The following is a 16,382-nucleotide window of genomic DNA, read 5'->3' as shown; positions in this document are numbered from 1 at the left end:
AGGCAGAGTGACAGAGACAGGGAGATCTTCCATCTGCAGGTTCACTCCCCAAATGACCATAACGGATGGTGCAAGGCCAGGCTGAAGCCAGGAACCCAGAGCTCCATCCAGGTCTTCCATGTGAATGGCAGGAGCCCAAGTACTTGCACCATCTTCTGCTGCCTTCCCAGGTACATTAGCTGGGAGCTAGATCAGAATCAAAGCTGCTGGGATTCGAACCAGCGCTGTGATATGGGATGCCGGCATTGTACCCACTGAACCACAGCGCCGGCCCCAGTAGAACTGATTTTTGGTTCCCTTGAAGTAGTGGTCATACTTATGTCTGTTTACTGTCTGTGGCTATGACAGAGTCCATAGGACATTATTGTTCAACTGAAGGGGCTTCAGATGTGCTGCCATAGTAGTGGTGGCTCCGGCGAACACCCGTCCTAGACACCTCCCTTTCAGAAGTGCTTTGATTGAGAGGGAAAGCTGTGTGGCTCCCCAATATATCCCAGAAAGTGCTAGAAAGCAGGTGTTTCCCTTTGTGCAGTTTGTTTTGACCTCTGGCCTTGAGTCACTCACCTCTTCGGATAAAGGAAGAATCCAGGGCCAGTAAACCCAATGGTCCTTGGATTTGGAGGGACATTTGGTAATTACTCCCTTGGATGCATAGAGGTGCTAAGCATAGCTGGAGAGGCAACATCCATCATTTTGGTAGAATGAAAACACATTTTCCGCCGGCGCCGCGGCTCACTAGGCTAATCCTCTGCCTTGCGGCACCGGCACACCGGGTTCTAGTCCCGGTCGGGGCGCCGGATTCTGTCCCGGTTGCCCCTCTTCCAGGCCAGCTCTCTGCTGTGGCCCAGGAGTGCAGTGGAGGATGGCCCAAATGCTTGGGCCCTGTACCCGCATGGGAGACCCAGAGAAGCACCTGGCTCTTGCCTTCGGATCAGTGTGGTGTGCTGGCCGCGGCAGCCATTGGAGGGTGAACCAATGGCAAAGGAAGACCTTTCTCTCTCTCTCTCTCTCTCTCTCTCTCTCTCACTGTCCACTCTGCCTGTAAAAAAAAAAAAAAAAAAAAGAAAACACATTTTCCAAGCTGAATCGATCTATTTCATAACGTGCCTTCAAAGGGCTCCTCTGTAAGACCCTGTTGATTAAATGCAATTTTTATACCTAATGAAACTTTTAAAGAACTTGCCCAGTTTGAACAATTAGTGCTGCATTTGTAAGGACACCAGTCTGACTCCTACCCCGGGAGGTAGCACCTAGAAGGCAGGGACCTTGCTCATCTTGCTTCTCAGCACTGATTATTCCTCGGGTGTAGAGGAGAAGAGGAAAGGGAGCGGAGAATAAGCCCTGTTGCTTTCTGTTTCCCTTGTAGGAGCCGCTATCCCTTGAGCTACCTGTCTAGGATAGGAAGGTAGCAAATGTTTTAGGAAATGGTCTGTGGTTTTCTGAATGTGATAAATGCATCAGTTTCTCAAGGTTGCTGCTCTGCAGCAGAACTCGCCACCTCCACAACTAATGGTTTGGCCTGGATGAGTCTGTGCCACAGGGGCTGCCCTGTGCCTTGCAGGATGGTTAGTTAGCAGCCTCCCTGGTCTCTACCGGCTACATGGTGATGCATCTCACCCCAAGCTGTGCCAACCAAGAATGATGCACACAGCCAGACGTCCTTTGGAGGCAAAATAGCACCCCTGCCCCAACCCTGTTGAGAACAACTGCTGTATAGGAGCCCATGGATCAGAGGAACTAGCAAATGCTAGAAATTTGTCTCTGGAAGGGAACTTAGCAACTGTGCTGCGTGTTGTCTCCCACAGCTCCCCTTGCCCCTCCTCCACGCCGGCACCCGGTGCTGGTTTAGGCCTGAAGAAGCTATGACCCAGGGCAGTTACTGAATATCAAAAAGAATAAACACAAGTATAGGAGATAGTACTGTTTGGGGCCTGTAGGGTTATTTGTTTTAAGTTTGTTTACAGATCGTGAACATGTGTCTGCTTTCAAAAGCTTATAAACATCAGCTTATAAAATCAGTGAGAGGGAAATGACTGATGTCACAGAGAAACTAGTGTTCAGCACCACAAGAAAGGAAGTGAAGGTGTATATTGAATATTTTGGAGATCAAAACAGTAACAGACTCACCAGAATGTGGCTGGATTCCTCACACAGCCCGGCGGAGCTGCTCAGGCTTCATATTAGGCTATCTCAAGTTCGTGCATCAAGAAAGAAGCAGTGTTTACAAAGTGTTTACAGTGACAATACTCTGCCTTGTTCCAAAATGACGTATTTGTGTATCCGGAAAAATAGAGGTAGCGATACTAGAGCAATATGTGATGAGATATTTCTGCTGTAAATCGTTCTGTTTTATAAGGGCATTTTGTATCTTACTAAGGATTCTCACATAAAGGTAAGAACACCAAATTAAATATTAGCTGCTTGTGGTTATTTTAAGACTCTTATCAATAGCCAGGAGAATTTGGTTCTCACACTTTGTACCTTTTGATTACAAACAGCTTTAAAGAGGTTTGTGTTGTACTTCATCAAAAATTATAGAGGATTGGCAGCCTGAGACGCTTTGGGACTGAAATTAGGCAATTCAGAGTTTCTCATGCATGTAAGCTGCTTTTTGTTTTGATCCCTATCATTCTTTGTCTTTTCAAAGATTCTGCAGGAGGGACTGTCCTTAGTGAGGGCATAAGAGAAAATGGCAGGATATTGAGCTACCGGCTCCACAAAATACCTTCTTTCTGAGGTAGAGTAAAATCTACTGGCAGATTTTTTCATTACTTTTGGTTGGTAGTTGATAAGATTTAGATTTAATCTCATGGTCTGTTCTTGTTAGGTTTTGCTTGGTTTGTTTTAAGGCTAATGCCATCTTATCTGAACTTACACCACAAAAAGTCTCAGAAAGTTACAGATAAATCCATTTTTAGTAAGTAACAAAAAGCATCAGGAGAATTTGTTAATTTATCCTGTTTTTCTGATCACTTAATTGATTAGTGGTAATAACCATGTTGTATCTTTGTTTAGCTGACTTGGTGTATGTGTGTATGTGGGGGGGAGTGTTGGATTGTTTTTTGGGGTTTTTTGGGGAAAATATCTGAAACTTGACACCTCAATTCACAGTAACAGAACTTTCAACCACATATGTTCACAATTTGTTGAAAATTTATAACTGAGAACTTGCTGCTCTACTTTTAGTATTGAAATCCCTTCCCAGGGAAACATTATTTTCTCCGAACAAATCTTTTAGAGGAACTCAAGAAGTTAATTATTCTGGCAAGAAGTCCTTTTTGAACTTTTTGGAACATTGCAATATTATGCTGATTTATCTAAAAAAATGGACTGTGAGTTGAATGACTGTGGAGTCCTGGCAGACATGACCATGTCAGATGTCTTGGCACAGTTTTGGGGCAGAGGGGACTTTCCCACTTCTTTATGTAATCCACCATCATCGTATGTGGGAGTTTTATGAAGTTTCTTCTGTTATACTAAAATGCCCAGCTTTTTATGTTGTGCGTGCTACTCGGTTGAAAACAGGCTGTGTGTATGTCTGTTTAGGTTTAAATGACATGAAAAAGAAAAGTGAAATCCAAGAATTTTCTTAAGTTTGCAGTGATTATTTTTAGCCGTGTTCCCAGTGTTCTCAATGATCAGAGCTTCCCATGGAAACAATAGTCTAAGCCCTTAAAGATCATTTAACCCATCATGTGCCAGAAGGTTTTACACTGCATGGAGCATATGAAACCCCTGTTTAATCCTATTCCAACTGCAATGGGTTTTGTACTGGGAATGAAATAAGATTGGAAAAAATTAAAATGAGTAAGGAATATATTTTATTTCTCTTGCAAGGTGGCTTGAGAGGCAAAATAGTCATTTTTTAAAAATATTTATTTATTTATTTATTTATTTTTGAAAAGCAGAGTTACAGAGAGATGCAGAGGCAAAGGCAGAGAGAGAGATCTTCCATCTGCTGGATCACTTCCCAAACAGCCTCAACGGCCAGAGCTGGGTCAATCTGAAGCCAGCAGCCAGAAGCTTCTTCCAGGTCTCCCATGTGGGTGCAGTGGCCCAAGGACTTGGGCCATCTTCCAACTGCTTTCCTAGGCCATTAGCAGAGAGCTGGATCCGAAGTGGAGCAGCTGGGACTCGAACTAGTGCCCATATGGGATGCCCGCAGCTTTACCCACTGTGCCAGAATGCCAGCCCTAGAAAAGTAGTCTTAAAGACACACTTAGTAGGGTGGAAGAGCCCAGGGAGGACCTGAAGATGTGCTATTTAGCAGTTTGAGCCTCTGGGACAAATATAGTAACTGTGTCTTATCTTGAGTCACATGGATGATAAAAACATTTGGTTTCTCAACAGAGTTGATCAGAACTTGCAGAGGAATCTCTCACTCTCTGATTTTTCTCGTCTCCAGATCTCTCCCTGCTCTTTCTTGGTCTGAATGTCTCTTTCGAATCACCTTCTCCAGTTTCAGGTTACACTGCAAGCCCTGGCCTCTCTGTGACCTTGTGCCTCTGGCCTCTGACCAGCCCTGCATCTCCAGGCCCTGCAGCTGACCCCCTGCAGCTGACCCGTGTCCTGTTGGAGACCAAGCAGAAGCAGCCTGTCTGTGACTGTGGGCTCATAACAGTACTTTTGATATTCTTGGCCTAGCCTTAGACCCTGATGTTGGGACTAAAACTAGAACCAACCTGAGACTAATTCCTCAAAACTGAGGAGTTTTTCTGGCAGAAGTAGTGCTGAGAGAAGAAAGGGGAACTTGGAACTCAGGGTCCCGTTGAAGACCAAAGCCTCTCCGTTTCCTGCCTCTTTCATTAGGACAGGGGTTGGGGGAGTTGGGGAGCAGAGGGATTACTTGCAAGTCAAACAGGGCTGTAACAATCTCAGTTTTTGTGTCAAAGTTATCATATTGAAGGAACAGACAGAATAATAACATTTAACAGGGGCTGGCATTGTGGCATAACAGGTTAAGTCCCTGCCTGAGACGCCGGTATCCTGAATGGGCACCAGATTGAGCCCTGGTTACTCCACTTCCAATAAAAGCTCTCTGCTAATACATCTGTGAGAGCAGGAGAGGATGGCGCAAGTTCTTGGGCCCCTGCACCTACATGGGAGAACTGGATGAGGCTCCTGGCTCCTGGCTTCGGCCTCGCCCAGCCCTAGCTTTTGCAGCCATCTGGAGAGTGAACCAGCTAAAGGAAGACCTCTTTCTCTGTAATTCTGCCTTTCAAAAAAATAAAATAAATCTTAAAAAAAAAAATTTACATTGGAAGAAGACTTGGAGATCAGGAAGGACTATATATTCCTTGTGGGAAGGAAGAATCTTAAGCCTGATAGGTTAATTGCCTGTCATTCCTGAGTCCTGCAATGGAACATCCTGAAGACAGTGCCTCTGGATGTGGCCACCCTTTCTGTTCTCTGTTAACACTGGCACTGATTTCGCACAGTTGTGAGCTGGGACCTTAGACTTAAAAGTCTACAAAGACTTGAAATGAAGTAGGTGTGATACCCCCTCTGATTGCCTCCTCCCTCAAGAAGAATTGGAGAGTTAGTAATGTTTATCAAGCAGGGCGATTTGTAAGAACTATAGAGACAACAAAAAAATACAACATAGATACTGTACTTTTGGAACTTAACAATACTGGGATTGTGTTACTATCCCTCATTTGAGGGAACCCTCTCTACCATGCATTGAATTGAGGGTCGGCATTCTGAATTCTTGCACTAATTCTTCTATCAGATTTCTTCCAGAGACTCTGATTAAGACTTTAAAAAGATTATTTAACTCTTGGGACTCAGTTTATTATCCATAAAATGAGGGCATTGAATCTTGAAATAGTCATATCTGGACATTGTGTGAGTCACTGTCTCATTATACCTTTTTTAATGTTGATCACCAGGGTTTTGATCCCTGCTACTCTTTTTTATTTCTAGGTATTCCTGTCTGAACTGTAAGAGCGGATTAATGTATATGCCTCCATGACAAACAGCTTAGCAATTCTTACAGAACCACAGGCTAGAAAGAGGCTAGAAGTTTACAGTGACCTTTTTTTTTTTTTTTTCAATTTTTAGTTAGAACTACTTCACAAGCTTATGTAAAATAATTTGGATTATATACCTCAGTAGGTCTGCCCAAAATAGAAAATAATTGCTTTTGGAAATTCAAAGACTCAGAAAGTAAATTAGAGGATGATTATTGAGAAAGAACTTTTGACTCTACAAAGGAATTTAAGCACAGAATTCTTTTGAATAGTGAGTTCCTTCAGTTCATTTAAAATGCAAATATGCTTTGCAGATGTTTAGTTATATATCCCAGAAATACAGTTCCGTATACTTACAGTTCATAGTTGTGTGCAGCAGTGCTGAGTGTGTGTACACCAAATACTGAGGGTCTTCAAAACATCATGGAAAATTCATTGTTAGAAAAAAACTATGCATGGTTTTCCTTTTTTTTGTTTTGCACCAAAATAAACTTGTCTTTTATGATTTCGTTTTATGCAAACCATTTGTAGTGTCTTCTGACACTTTTTGTTAACTAATTGGAATTTTCCATAGTTTGAGAATGTTGTTGCTGTTGTGTTGGAGTTTCACTGACCTGCCTTCCCTCCGTCCCCGTATCCTTTTCAGTAGTGCAAGCAGTATATAGCTGTAAAATGATCAGTTCACATATGAGAGATTTTCTCTAGCTGTTGGATTAGTAATGCATTTTGGGGATGAACCTGTGACAGAGGAGGTAGGATACTTTCTGTAGTGGCAGGAACCCAAGCCACGTTCAAACAACTGGGCTCAAATGCTGCTCACTAGCGTTAAGCAATGTACTTCACCTCGCAGAATCTGTTTTTCATCTGTACCGCGGGAATAATAATGATTCTATCACAACAGCTGAGGGCATTTATCTTTTCTGAAGAGAATGACATAAAGTAATACTTAGTGAAAGTGAGCTGTCTGCCCTTCCCCACAAATCCAGGGAGCAGGCATAGGGGCAGCAACAAAACCGTAGCCCTTAGGAGTTACAGGTCCGAGGGGTTAGGCAGGCAGGGCTTGGGCCCTGGAATCATTCACAGTGAGGTAGCTGGGTGCAGTGGTTGGGTCCTTGGCCTCTCCAGCCACAGAGCCTTGTGAACTACAAAAGCCTCCTACTGTTTATGCCTCAGTTTTCTGATCTGGAAACTGAGGCTAATAGCATTGGCCTCATTGGATTACTGGAGATTGAGCATGTTAAATTTGTGTAACACAAAGCATCCTCTGACACAAAGCTTGTCTTGGTGGGTGCTCTGATCTGTACCAGGAAGGATCACTCAGATGTTAAGAATTCGGTGCAGGCGCTGGTGTTATGGTACAGTGCGTTAAGCTGCTGCCTGCAGTGCTGATAGCCCCTAAGGGTGCCAGTTCAAGTCCCAGCTGCCCACTTTCAATCCAGCTCCCTGCTGATGCACCTGGGAAAGCAGCAGAGGATGGCCCAAGGGCTTGACAGCCACGTTGGAGACATAGATGGATTTCTAGGTTCCTGGCTTTGGCCTGGTTCTGCCCCAGCCATTGTGACCATCTGGGAAGTGAACCAGGGAAAGAAGATCTCCCTATCTGTGTTTCTCCCTCCCTCTCTATAATTCTGCCTTTTAAATAAGTAAATGAATAATAATAAATAAATCTTTTTAAAAAGCCCAGTGCAGACTGCTTTTCCACAGTGGATGGAATGACTTTAGGCTCTGTAGTCACAATTGCCATTTTCTGTTGAGGAAACTTGTTTCTGTACGTCCTCGGCCAGCATCTTTAACAGGAGCTAGCTTCGCTCTTGGAAGCATGCCCCAGCGTCTCTCGTCTCTTCCCCTCTCCCCATGTGTCCACTCTGTTAGGCTTTTGTGATTAATGTGGAGCGGTTGAAGTCACTGACTTGGGTGCAGGCCAGGCCAGCGTTACTGAGGTCATATATTACATTCCTAGATTCTGGTTGTGAACAGGATGATGGAAGTCAGAGGTGCGCGAAAGCTGCCTTTTGGGGCAGCCCCATGAAAGGTGTGTTTGTTTTCCTCATCATATTTATGCTAATAGATCATTCCTCTCATGCTGCAACCTTTACCTTGCTGCTCTGTCGTTTCGCTTATTCTCTAGTTAGACTAATGGATCCTTCTCCATTGTTGTTTCATTGTTGAAAGTCTTGTCTTCTGTTCGGTTCTCTAAATATGTGTTTTAGGCAGGTAGAATTTGTCAGTGACGCTGTATATTTCGGTGGGTACTAAGACGTTTGAGGATTGTGCGGTCCGTGTTGTTTTCTTTGTCGATGAGATAACCTTATGGAGAAAGTATTCATTGAAACAGCAAGTGAAAGCCAGTGTGTGTCTCAGGAATAGTGGTAATTGAAGAACATGCTTTTATTTTCTGCTCTGCTTTTGTATTCGGGGCTTGGGAAACTGTGTTTTTGTTGTTGTGGAAAAGGCAGTGGAATTTTATCAGACGTTTTCCTGACACTCCCTACCTTCCCTTTTTCCTTTCAAAGACCTGTTTTGCTCTGCTAAGAGGTTCCGTCATGGGCATAGTAAAGCAGCTTGGCTAGTGCAGGCTGCTCTGATGATCTGTTGGCTTTCTGAAACCAGAGCTTGCTTGTCAGAGGAAGCTGGTCTGAGAAACAGCGCTCAGGGGTGACCATACTGGTGATCTGTTAGCTTCAGCCCTTAACCTCCCCCCACCCCCCACCCCATAGCTGCAAATAAATACGAGGCCTCAGCCCTTGTGCCTCCTGATGGATGTTGGGGATAACATTCTCCAGGTTTAAGCTTTGTACTGACTTGGGTGTCCTAATGGTGGGGACTTGCTTTGTTTTTAGTAATCCGTTGTGAAGTAGAAGGTGGTTTCTAGTTTGGTTCATCTTCTGCTAACTACACGCACATCTTTTTAGTTTAGTTGTTTTCTGCTGTGTGCTCAACGTGAAAGCAACCGTCATGAAGTAGCATTCCTGGAAGCATCCTCCGTCTGTAGTGATCCATCACAGATGCCTGAGTGCTGGGCACACTCCCCTCTCCATCTTGAATGTCAGCTTAGTGGACGTGGAACGTGGATAATGGCTGGGTTGTAATGGGGCTGGACGCTCTCCCCAGGGACACTGTGTTTCCATCCCTGTGCGGTGCCCCTTCTGATCCTCCTGAAATGGCCACCGTCGGGTCCTTGAAACTCGTGTGCTATTCAGTGTGTGCACTACTGAGATTTCTGGGTGTGATTTGGACACAGTGTGGTTTGTATTATTCCCAAAGTCATATTCTGCATTCTCTTACAGGACATGGTGGAAAGAGAAAGCTGTGCCTTTAGTGCCAGGTTGTTCTTTATACCTAGTTCTTTAAAAAAAAAAAAAAAAAAAAAAGTATCCTGCTATGAGGTATTACGTAGACAATTTACAAAATCCTGAGCAGTATAAATAAGAAAATAAAAGCCACTTGTAGTTCTACTACCCAGGGAAAAACTTGTTAAAATATTGTGGTCTTTATTTCCAGGCTAATTTTCAATGCATATTTATATACATATATAGGCATTTTTTATAAGAATGACTGAAACTGTTTTAAAACCTACTGTCTTTTTAAAAAGTTTATTTATTTATTTATTTTTTTGAAAGACAATGTTATAGAGAGAGAGGGAGAGACAGAGATAGAGATCTTCCATCTGATGGTTCACTTACAAGATGGCTGCAATGGCCAGGGGTGGACCAGGCTGGAGCCAGGAGCCAGGAGCTTCGTCTGGGTCTCCTGCATGGGTGGCAGGGGACCAAACACTTGGGCCACTTTCTACTACTTTTTCCGGATCATTAACAGGGAACTGGATAAGAAGAGGAGTAGCAAACATAGGAACCAACACTATATGGGATGCTGGCATCACAGGCAGCAGCTTAACCCAGTGCGTCACAATGACCGCCCCAAAACCTGCCTTTTTTTTGTTTTTACCAGAATAATATGTGTGTGCGCATTTTCCATATTCTAAAACATCCTTTGAAAATAATGATCTGTAATGACTGAATAACTTTATATACATTATGATTTTCCTCTGCAAAGACTTATTGGAAGATATGCTGATTAAAAAGCCCATTTGGGATATTAGATCTTCCTAATTTTAAAAAGAATTGGTTCAAAAGAGTAACGAGAATATGTTAATTTTGTGCTTTACTCAAGATGGATTTATTTATGCTTTGCAATGCATCTGTAACAAAGCAAACATTTTCTTTATATAATCCTTAGAAGAGCAGAAACTATAATTAATTTTTGAAAGATTTATCCACTTATTTATTTTAAAGGCAGAGTGACAGAGAGGGACAGTGAGGGAGAGAGGGAAGGAGGGAGGGAGGGGGAGAGAGAGAGAGAGAGAGAAAGAGTTAGTTACCAGTCTTCCACCAGCTTGGTTCACTCCCCAAAAAGCCTCTATAGCCAAGTCCTGGCCAGGCTAAACCAGGAGCCAGGAACCCCATCTGGGCCCCCAACATGGGTGGTAAGGGCCCCAGCATTGGGCCATCTTCTGCTGCCTTCCCAAGCATGTCAACAGGAAACGGGGTGGGAAGCAGGTAGCTTGGATTTGAACTGGTGTTCTGCCATAGGATGCTAGCATCATAAATGTCAGCTTAATTAGTTGTACCACAATGCTGGCCCCATATAATTAACTTTTAATTAGCAATTCATAGCTAATTAAACTAGTGAAACTTTCAGAAAGTCAACTTTTATCCTATTTTGGAAAATTAAGCCAGTTTTGAAAACAGTTCTATCCTTTAATTTAAAAAAGGTTAAAGTTTCTTACAATTGAATTTTGTGTTCATCCACCATGATCAGTTGGTGCCATTGGCTGTGCTGTGGTTTCGAGGTTACCTTGACTTTCCTTGAGCCTCCACTCTGTGCAGGAAATGGTGCCAGATGGTCCCCATGATGGGTGCCAAGCCCCAAGCAGAGTTGGATGCTGCACCTGACAGACGAGGGCAACCACACATGTCAGTGGGATTGCTCACCCTCTCCTGGAGAGAAAAGGAGCTCTTCCCTTCTGCTGGTGTATTTTGGAGCTCGCTTCAGTCTGGTGTAGCAAGTGTCTAGGCAGTTAAGTTCTAATGGGAAGTGAAGGAGGGGGTGATGTACCAGCTGAGACTGGTTTGCAGCCACTGGGGCTGTCTGATGAAATCTACACTTTGGCATTCTTGAAGTCTTTCAAAGGAATTTGGGTAAGTCATTTAACCTCGTGTCATTTTGCTTTACTTGACTCTCAGCAAAGGGAGCCATCCACCAGTGGGTCTTATGGCAGTTGGGGGTTTGAAAATGAAAGCTGGAGTCACAGAGCCATGTCTGAATGTCAACCTGGAAGCAATAATCAGACCATCACTAGTTTCTCTTTGGCATCAGGGAGTTGCTTTTGGGGAAAAGAAGGAGCTTGAAAGCCACATGTCCCTTCTGTGGCTTTTGTAACTGATGGAGCTGCATGGCTGCTTAGAAGCAGGGCTGACATCTCAAGATAATAATGCTTTTAAAAATAAAGCAGATCTTGTGTTTTATAAGTGCACAGCACAGAGTAAGCCACCACTAGATATCTCCTGTGATGGGTATAGAGATGTGCCCCCATGCTGGGGGTTGATGATTGGTCACAGGTTCCGGCATCCTGGGGCAAAGCTATCTTCCCTTCTGAGTTACAGGCTTGTACCCTGAGCTCAACTTGAAAATGTGAATCTTTATGAAAAAAAAAATGCCCAAAATACAGTGACTTAAACAAATGAAATGTTTGTGTTGCCTTTTCCCTCTCATTCTGTATCAAAGCAGTCCAGGTGATCCATGTTGGACCTAGACTAGGGTGGAGCCTCAGTGGACATTTGCTTTCTGTCTTGTTCTCTGCCAGCCCAAGAATGTCACCCTCGTTTTCACTAAGATGGCTCAGCACAATCTCACTTCAGCTCACGAGAATGGGGGTGATCCAGAGGTTGTTCAGATAATTTTCACTTACATCCTTATTGGTGAGAACAGTCACATGACCACAGCTAGCTGCAAGGGAGTCTGGGACTTGCAATCCTTAGCCAGCCAGACATCACTGTGGAATAGAGGTGAGGAAACTGAACACTGAATCAGCCAGCCCCCTGCATCTGTAGATAAAGTTGTATTGGAGCACAGTGAAGCCCATTCATGAATGCCCAGAAATGACTTAAACAATTCGATAGGCTTCTGATGCCTTTGCCTCCTCATTCTGTATCAGGACACTACAAGTGAACCGTGTCTATGTCTGCATTCATGTGACAAGGGAAGGCATGAGTAGTTACTTCAGAGACCATTTGCAAAACCCAGAGTATTTACTATATCACAGATGAAATTTGCTGATCTCTGCTATTGAAAATGAGGAAATGAATATTAAGGGAGCAGCTGGTACTCTCTGCCACAGTTAGCAATGTGGTAAGCAGAGTGAGTCATTGCCTTGGAAATGCAGAGTTAGTACTTTGACCTTGTGACAATCGGTGGCCCAGGGGGAGTGGGTCAGCATGCAAGTGATTCTTGAAGAAGTCGTTTTTCAGGGGGAGATATAAGGAGCCAGATATGAGGTATCCTGATAGAGGTGAAGGGAGAGGGTGAAGAAGGTGGCTAACTTACATGAGCGCTGTCTTACATTATTTATTTTAGTTTTGTTTGAAAGGCAGAGACAGAGCGAGAGATCTTCCATCCACTGGTTCTCTCCCCAAATGCCTGCAATAGCCAGGGCTGGGCCAGGCTGAAACCAGGAACTCAGCCAGGACTCCTTCTGTATCTCACACATGGGGACAGGGAGCCAAGTACTTGAGCTATGATCTTCTGCCTCCCAGGTTGCATGTTAGCAGGAAGCTGGATCAGAAATGGAGCCAGATCTGGACTAGGTACTCCACTATGGGATGTGGCCATCTTAACTGTGGTGCCAAGCACCCACTCAGCTTCTGTCTTCGAAGCAGAGCATCCTGACTCAAGGATGTCCCTCCTCTCTAATGCCCACTGTTCTGCCTTGCTTCATCCCTACTGTAGGCCAGACCCTGTACCCATTGCCTTCTCATTGGCATCCCTGCCTAGAGTCTCGGCCTCCTTAAAAGTCACCTCCTGCAAGTGTGGCTATTGAGTCTCTATTGCCTGCTCGATAAAGTCCACGCTCCTTGGTGTGTCACTTCAGGTCCTCCCACTCCTTGACCCTCATCTTCATTTGCTATTCTGCTGTTCTTCACAGTCTTAACACAGTCGGGACTCCATCCTCACAGAAGTACCTCATGCCCACTTTGCACTTGACCATCTCCAAGTATTTGCCCCTATTGGATCCTCTGCCTCTCTCAATCCAAAGGCTCCGAGGACTGGGGACTGTGATTGGCTGGGGCAGAAGAGGCTGCTGATTTTATTTGAGCACCTCCTCCATCCACATTTCCCTCTGCCCTGCTCCCTTGCCCTAGCCTGGGGGTGGTACTTTCCCTGGTGCTCTGTATACCTCTCTTGTGGCACTCATTTCCTTCTGTGAGGGATTATCATCATCCCATATGTTTCCAGTCTCCTTACATAGACTGAGTGAGGCTGGGTCCAGATCTGCCTGGGCTAGTACATGCCTACCAATTATTTTACTAGTCAGTGTGACAGTGATGCTGTCTACAAAGTAATGCTTGTTACTAAAGAAATATATGACTACCTGGAAGAACATAAGTGCAAACGGAAACAGAGCTCTGAAAATTGTGTTGAACTATGAGCGCTTACTTAAGACCTTAAAAACCCAGAGTGATTTTCTTTTAGCTAGTTTTTTAACAGAAGAAAACTAAAGTTTTGAATGTTTTCTTAAGAGCTGAAGCAGTATTTGAATACATTGATATCTGGAAGTTTTAAACTGTCCTTTGAAAAACCGTGGCTGAGCCAGAAATCAGAGAGAGCTTTGGCTAGGCATATGGAGGAGCATGTGGGCAGAACCCCATGTGAGCGCAGGAGATGGGCCACCTGCAGGAGAGCTTCCCAGTCCACTCCACAGAGAACTGGAGCATTTTCCACACCGTCTGCAGGCAGCGTACCTGACGACACTAAACCCCACCTAGAAGCACTCACACGTTGTACTCACAGAACATAGTATTTTCATGGCTATCTTTCTGCAGTGGGTAATCCAATGTATGCAGAACCTTTATTTTGTAGTAGTGATTTAGCTTATGTGGTGCCAATCATTTTTCTTCCCGTGTCTTTTTAACCAAGCGTAGCACGAGAAGACCAGCGTCAATCATGAAATGCTTGCTTTTGCCGGGAAGGGACTCGTGATGCTCATTCGTGTCCTATTAATGGAAACCTAGTGAGGTTGGCGTCTGTGCGGGGAAGCAGATGGCACAAGCATGAATTTCAAATGTATGTTCAGACCTTCTGGAAGGATGGGTAGGAAAGATAAGCACCCAGGTGAAGTAGTGGGACTTCCCCAGTGAGTTCCCTACTTGTCTGAAGCATGAATACAACAGCGCTCCCAGCCCCTCTGGAGAGAGGTCTGACAGGTAAGGAGGAAGAGTGAAGAAGTCTTTCTCGTGGGCTCGTGCATTCTGAAGCTACTAAACAACTAGACAGCTTATTCTAGAGTTTCTACTCCAATGTAAGTTAGGATAAAAACCGTCCCACCCCGTGAAAGTGACTGCCTTCTGTCCCGGTCCTCGCTCTGCTTGAATCGCTCTTCTGTATCCAGTGTCGGCAGAGCACCCAACAGTAAGTGCCCCATCCATATTTACTCAGTGAATAAAGAAGTGTGTTCTGGCACCTAATTATAAGAGCTTTCTGGAAGTTGAAAGAATTCTCATTTGATCTTCTCAAATGTAAAGACACAAGAAGTTTATCTTGTAGTCTCTTCTCCTCCCATCACCCTGGCAACCCTCTCTAATACATATGTACCTTTCTGGTACCTCTCCTGGTTTGAGGTTTTTTTGATTTTGGAGTTTTCATTAAGCTTATTTATTTTCATTTTAAAATTTATGGTTAGAGTTTCAAAAGCTGGGGAGGAGTGAAGGTGTGTGGCCTTATACTACTGAAAGGAAAACCCCAGTGTTGAGTAACAGTGTTTCTTGGGCTGTCTCATAATAAACAATATTAACACAGCTAGGGCGAGGTCATTTTGAATTAATAATCCTTTGCAGATTGACCATCTTTTATCCAAAATGCTTGGGACCAGTAGTGTTTCAGATTTTGGAGTTTTCAGATTTGGAAATTTTGTGTGAATTTACTCAATGAATATCTCTATTCTGAAATTTGAAATTCCAAAACTTCTTGAACACCATTTGACTCTCAAAAAGATTTGGATTTTGGAGCATTTCAGATTTCAGGTTTTTGGATTAGGGGCAGTAAACCTATGCCGTACAGTGCCAAACTGAGGTCAGATTTAGCCCCTGTGTGCAACATAATAGAATTTTAGAAATGGAAGAAAAACCAAACCTTCACACAGAAAGCTATTTCTTGTTGGCCTGCTGACTGATTTCTTCAGTTTTACAAAGATTTAAATCTTCATTAAATAATACATTAAGGATATTTGTGAATAACCCAAATACAATTTGTATCCCACAGAAGAGAAATCTCGGAGTGAGATCATTTGTAAAGTGATGTTAGGTTTCCCCTTTGGAAAGCGGTGTACAGTAGCAGTCAGATGTTTGAACTTCGCATCATACAGACCTACAGTTGTCTGTTGTGTCGTTCATGACTGCTGTTTGTCCTTGGAAAAACTCACCTAGCTGTGCAAGCTCTGTGACTCTTCACCTGGAAATGGCATAATCTAACAGTGCTTTTCTCAGAAGCTCATTAAAGAGGTAATTCACATGAAGCACTCAGAACAGTACTGCACACAGTGTATACTGATACCTCTTATGATAAAGCTTATTGATAACTGCTAGAACAGAGAAACCCTAAAATACTGGGAGTCAAAGGTATTCTTGCTCCTGCAACAAGGTGGCATTCCAGGTTTGCATGCCCCCTGCATAATTCCAGGGCCCAGGTTCCTGCCCCCTTGCTGCTCTGCCGTCCCTGCATCTCGGAGTCCATCTCCATGACCGAGCTGGGTCAGGAGCACAGCCATGTACAAGCTTGAGAAGGGTAGGAAGAGTGCAAGGCAACGTGCCCTGTGTCTTTAGGCCCAGGCCCAGAAAAGGCTCTTGTCCCTGCCGCTCGCCTTCCTCCAGGGAAAGCCACATGGCTACTTCTTGTTGCCAGGGAGGTTGGGAAACGTAATCTCTCTGCGGCAGAATGGAAGAAGAGACTTGGATGAGCAACCAATGATCGCACCAAGCCTCTTAACAAATGCAGCTGTTCCTTATTTATTTAAAAATCATGTAAATATCATTGTTGTAAAGCTGATCCGCACAGAATTTGTGTCTCTGTAAGATGTCCGTTGTCCGTCTGTTTTGGATAGACACTGAGGTTCTAATCCAAGTAAGCCTTGAAGGAGAC

At 44.0% G+C, this 16,382-nt stretch overlaps 1 protein-coding gene and 1 long non-coding RNA gene across 17 annotated transcripts in view; one reads left to right on the top strand and one right to left on the bottom strand.

Moving 5' to 3' along the window:
- GAB1 (GRB2 associated binding protein 1) overlaps window positions 1-16,382 on the top strand; it is a 131,864-nt gene that overhangs the window by 45,583 nt on the left and 69,899 nt on the right. The window contains exon 1 of one of the 8 annotated variants that reach the window (XM_089302443.1): window positions 7,872-8,004. The exons of 6 other annotated variants lie outside the window; for them this stretch is intronic. The gene's annotated coding sequence lies outside the window, so the exon portion shown is untranslated. Of the gene's footprint in view, window positions 1-7,871; window positions 8,005-16,382 lie in introns of those variants that run through there. One more of the 8 variants, XM_089302444.1, reaches the window with a different exon arrangement.
- Window positions 1-16,382, bottom strand: part of LOC149125011 (uncharacterized) — a 56,722-nt gene that overhangs the window by 33,671 nt on the left and 6,669 nt on the right. For all 9 annotated transcript variants that reach the window (XR_016211913.1, XR_016211912.1, XR_016211909.1 and 6 more), the window contains one exon: window positions 1-16,382. This exon is cut by the window's left edge and continues 33,671 nt beyond it. This is a non-coding gene — a long non-coding RNA (uncharacterized LOC149125011).

The sequence above is a fragment of the Oryctolagus cuniculus genome, chromosome 8 (genome assembly GCF_051225735.1).
Source record: "Oryctolagus cuniculus isolate XC-2025 breed Fujian yellow rabbit chromosome 8, ASM5122573v1, whole genome shotgun sequence".
Lineage (NCBI taxonomy): Eukaryota > Metazoa > Chordata > Mammalia > Lagomorpha > Leporidae > Oryctolagus > Oryctolagus cuniculus.
Note: the sequence above shows the minus strand (reverse complement) of the source record. Positions and strands in the feature narration are given on the sequence as shown.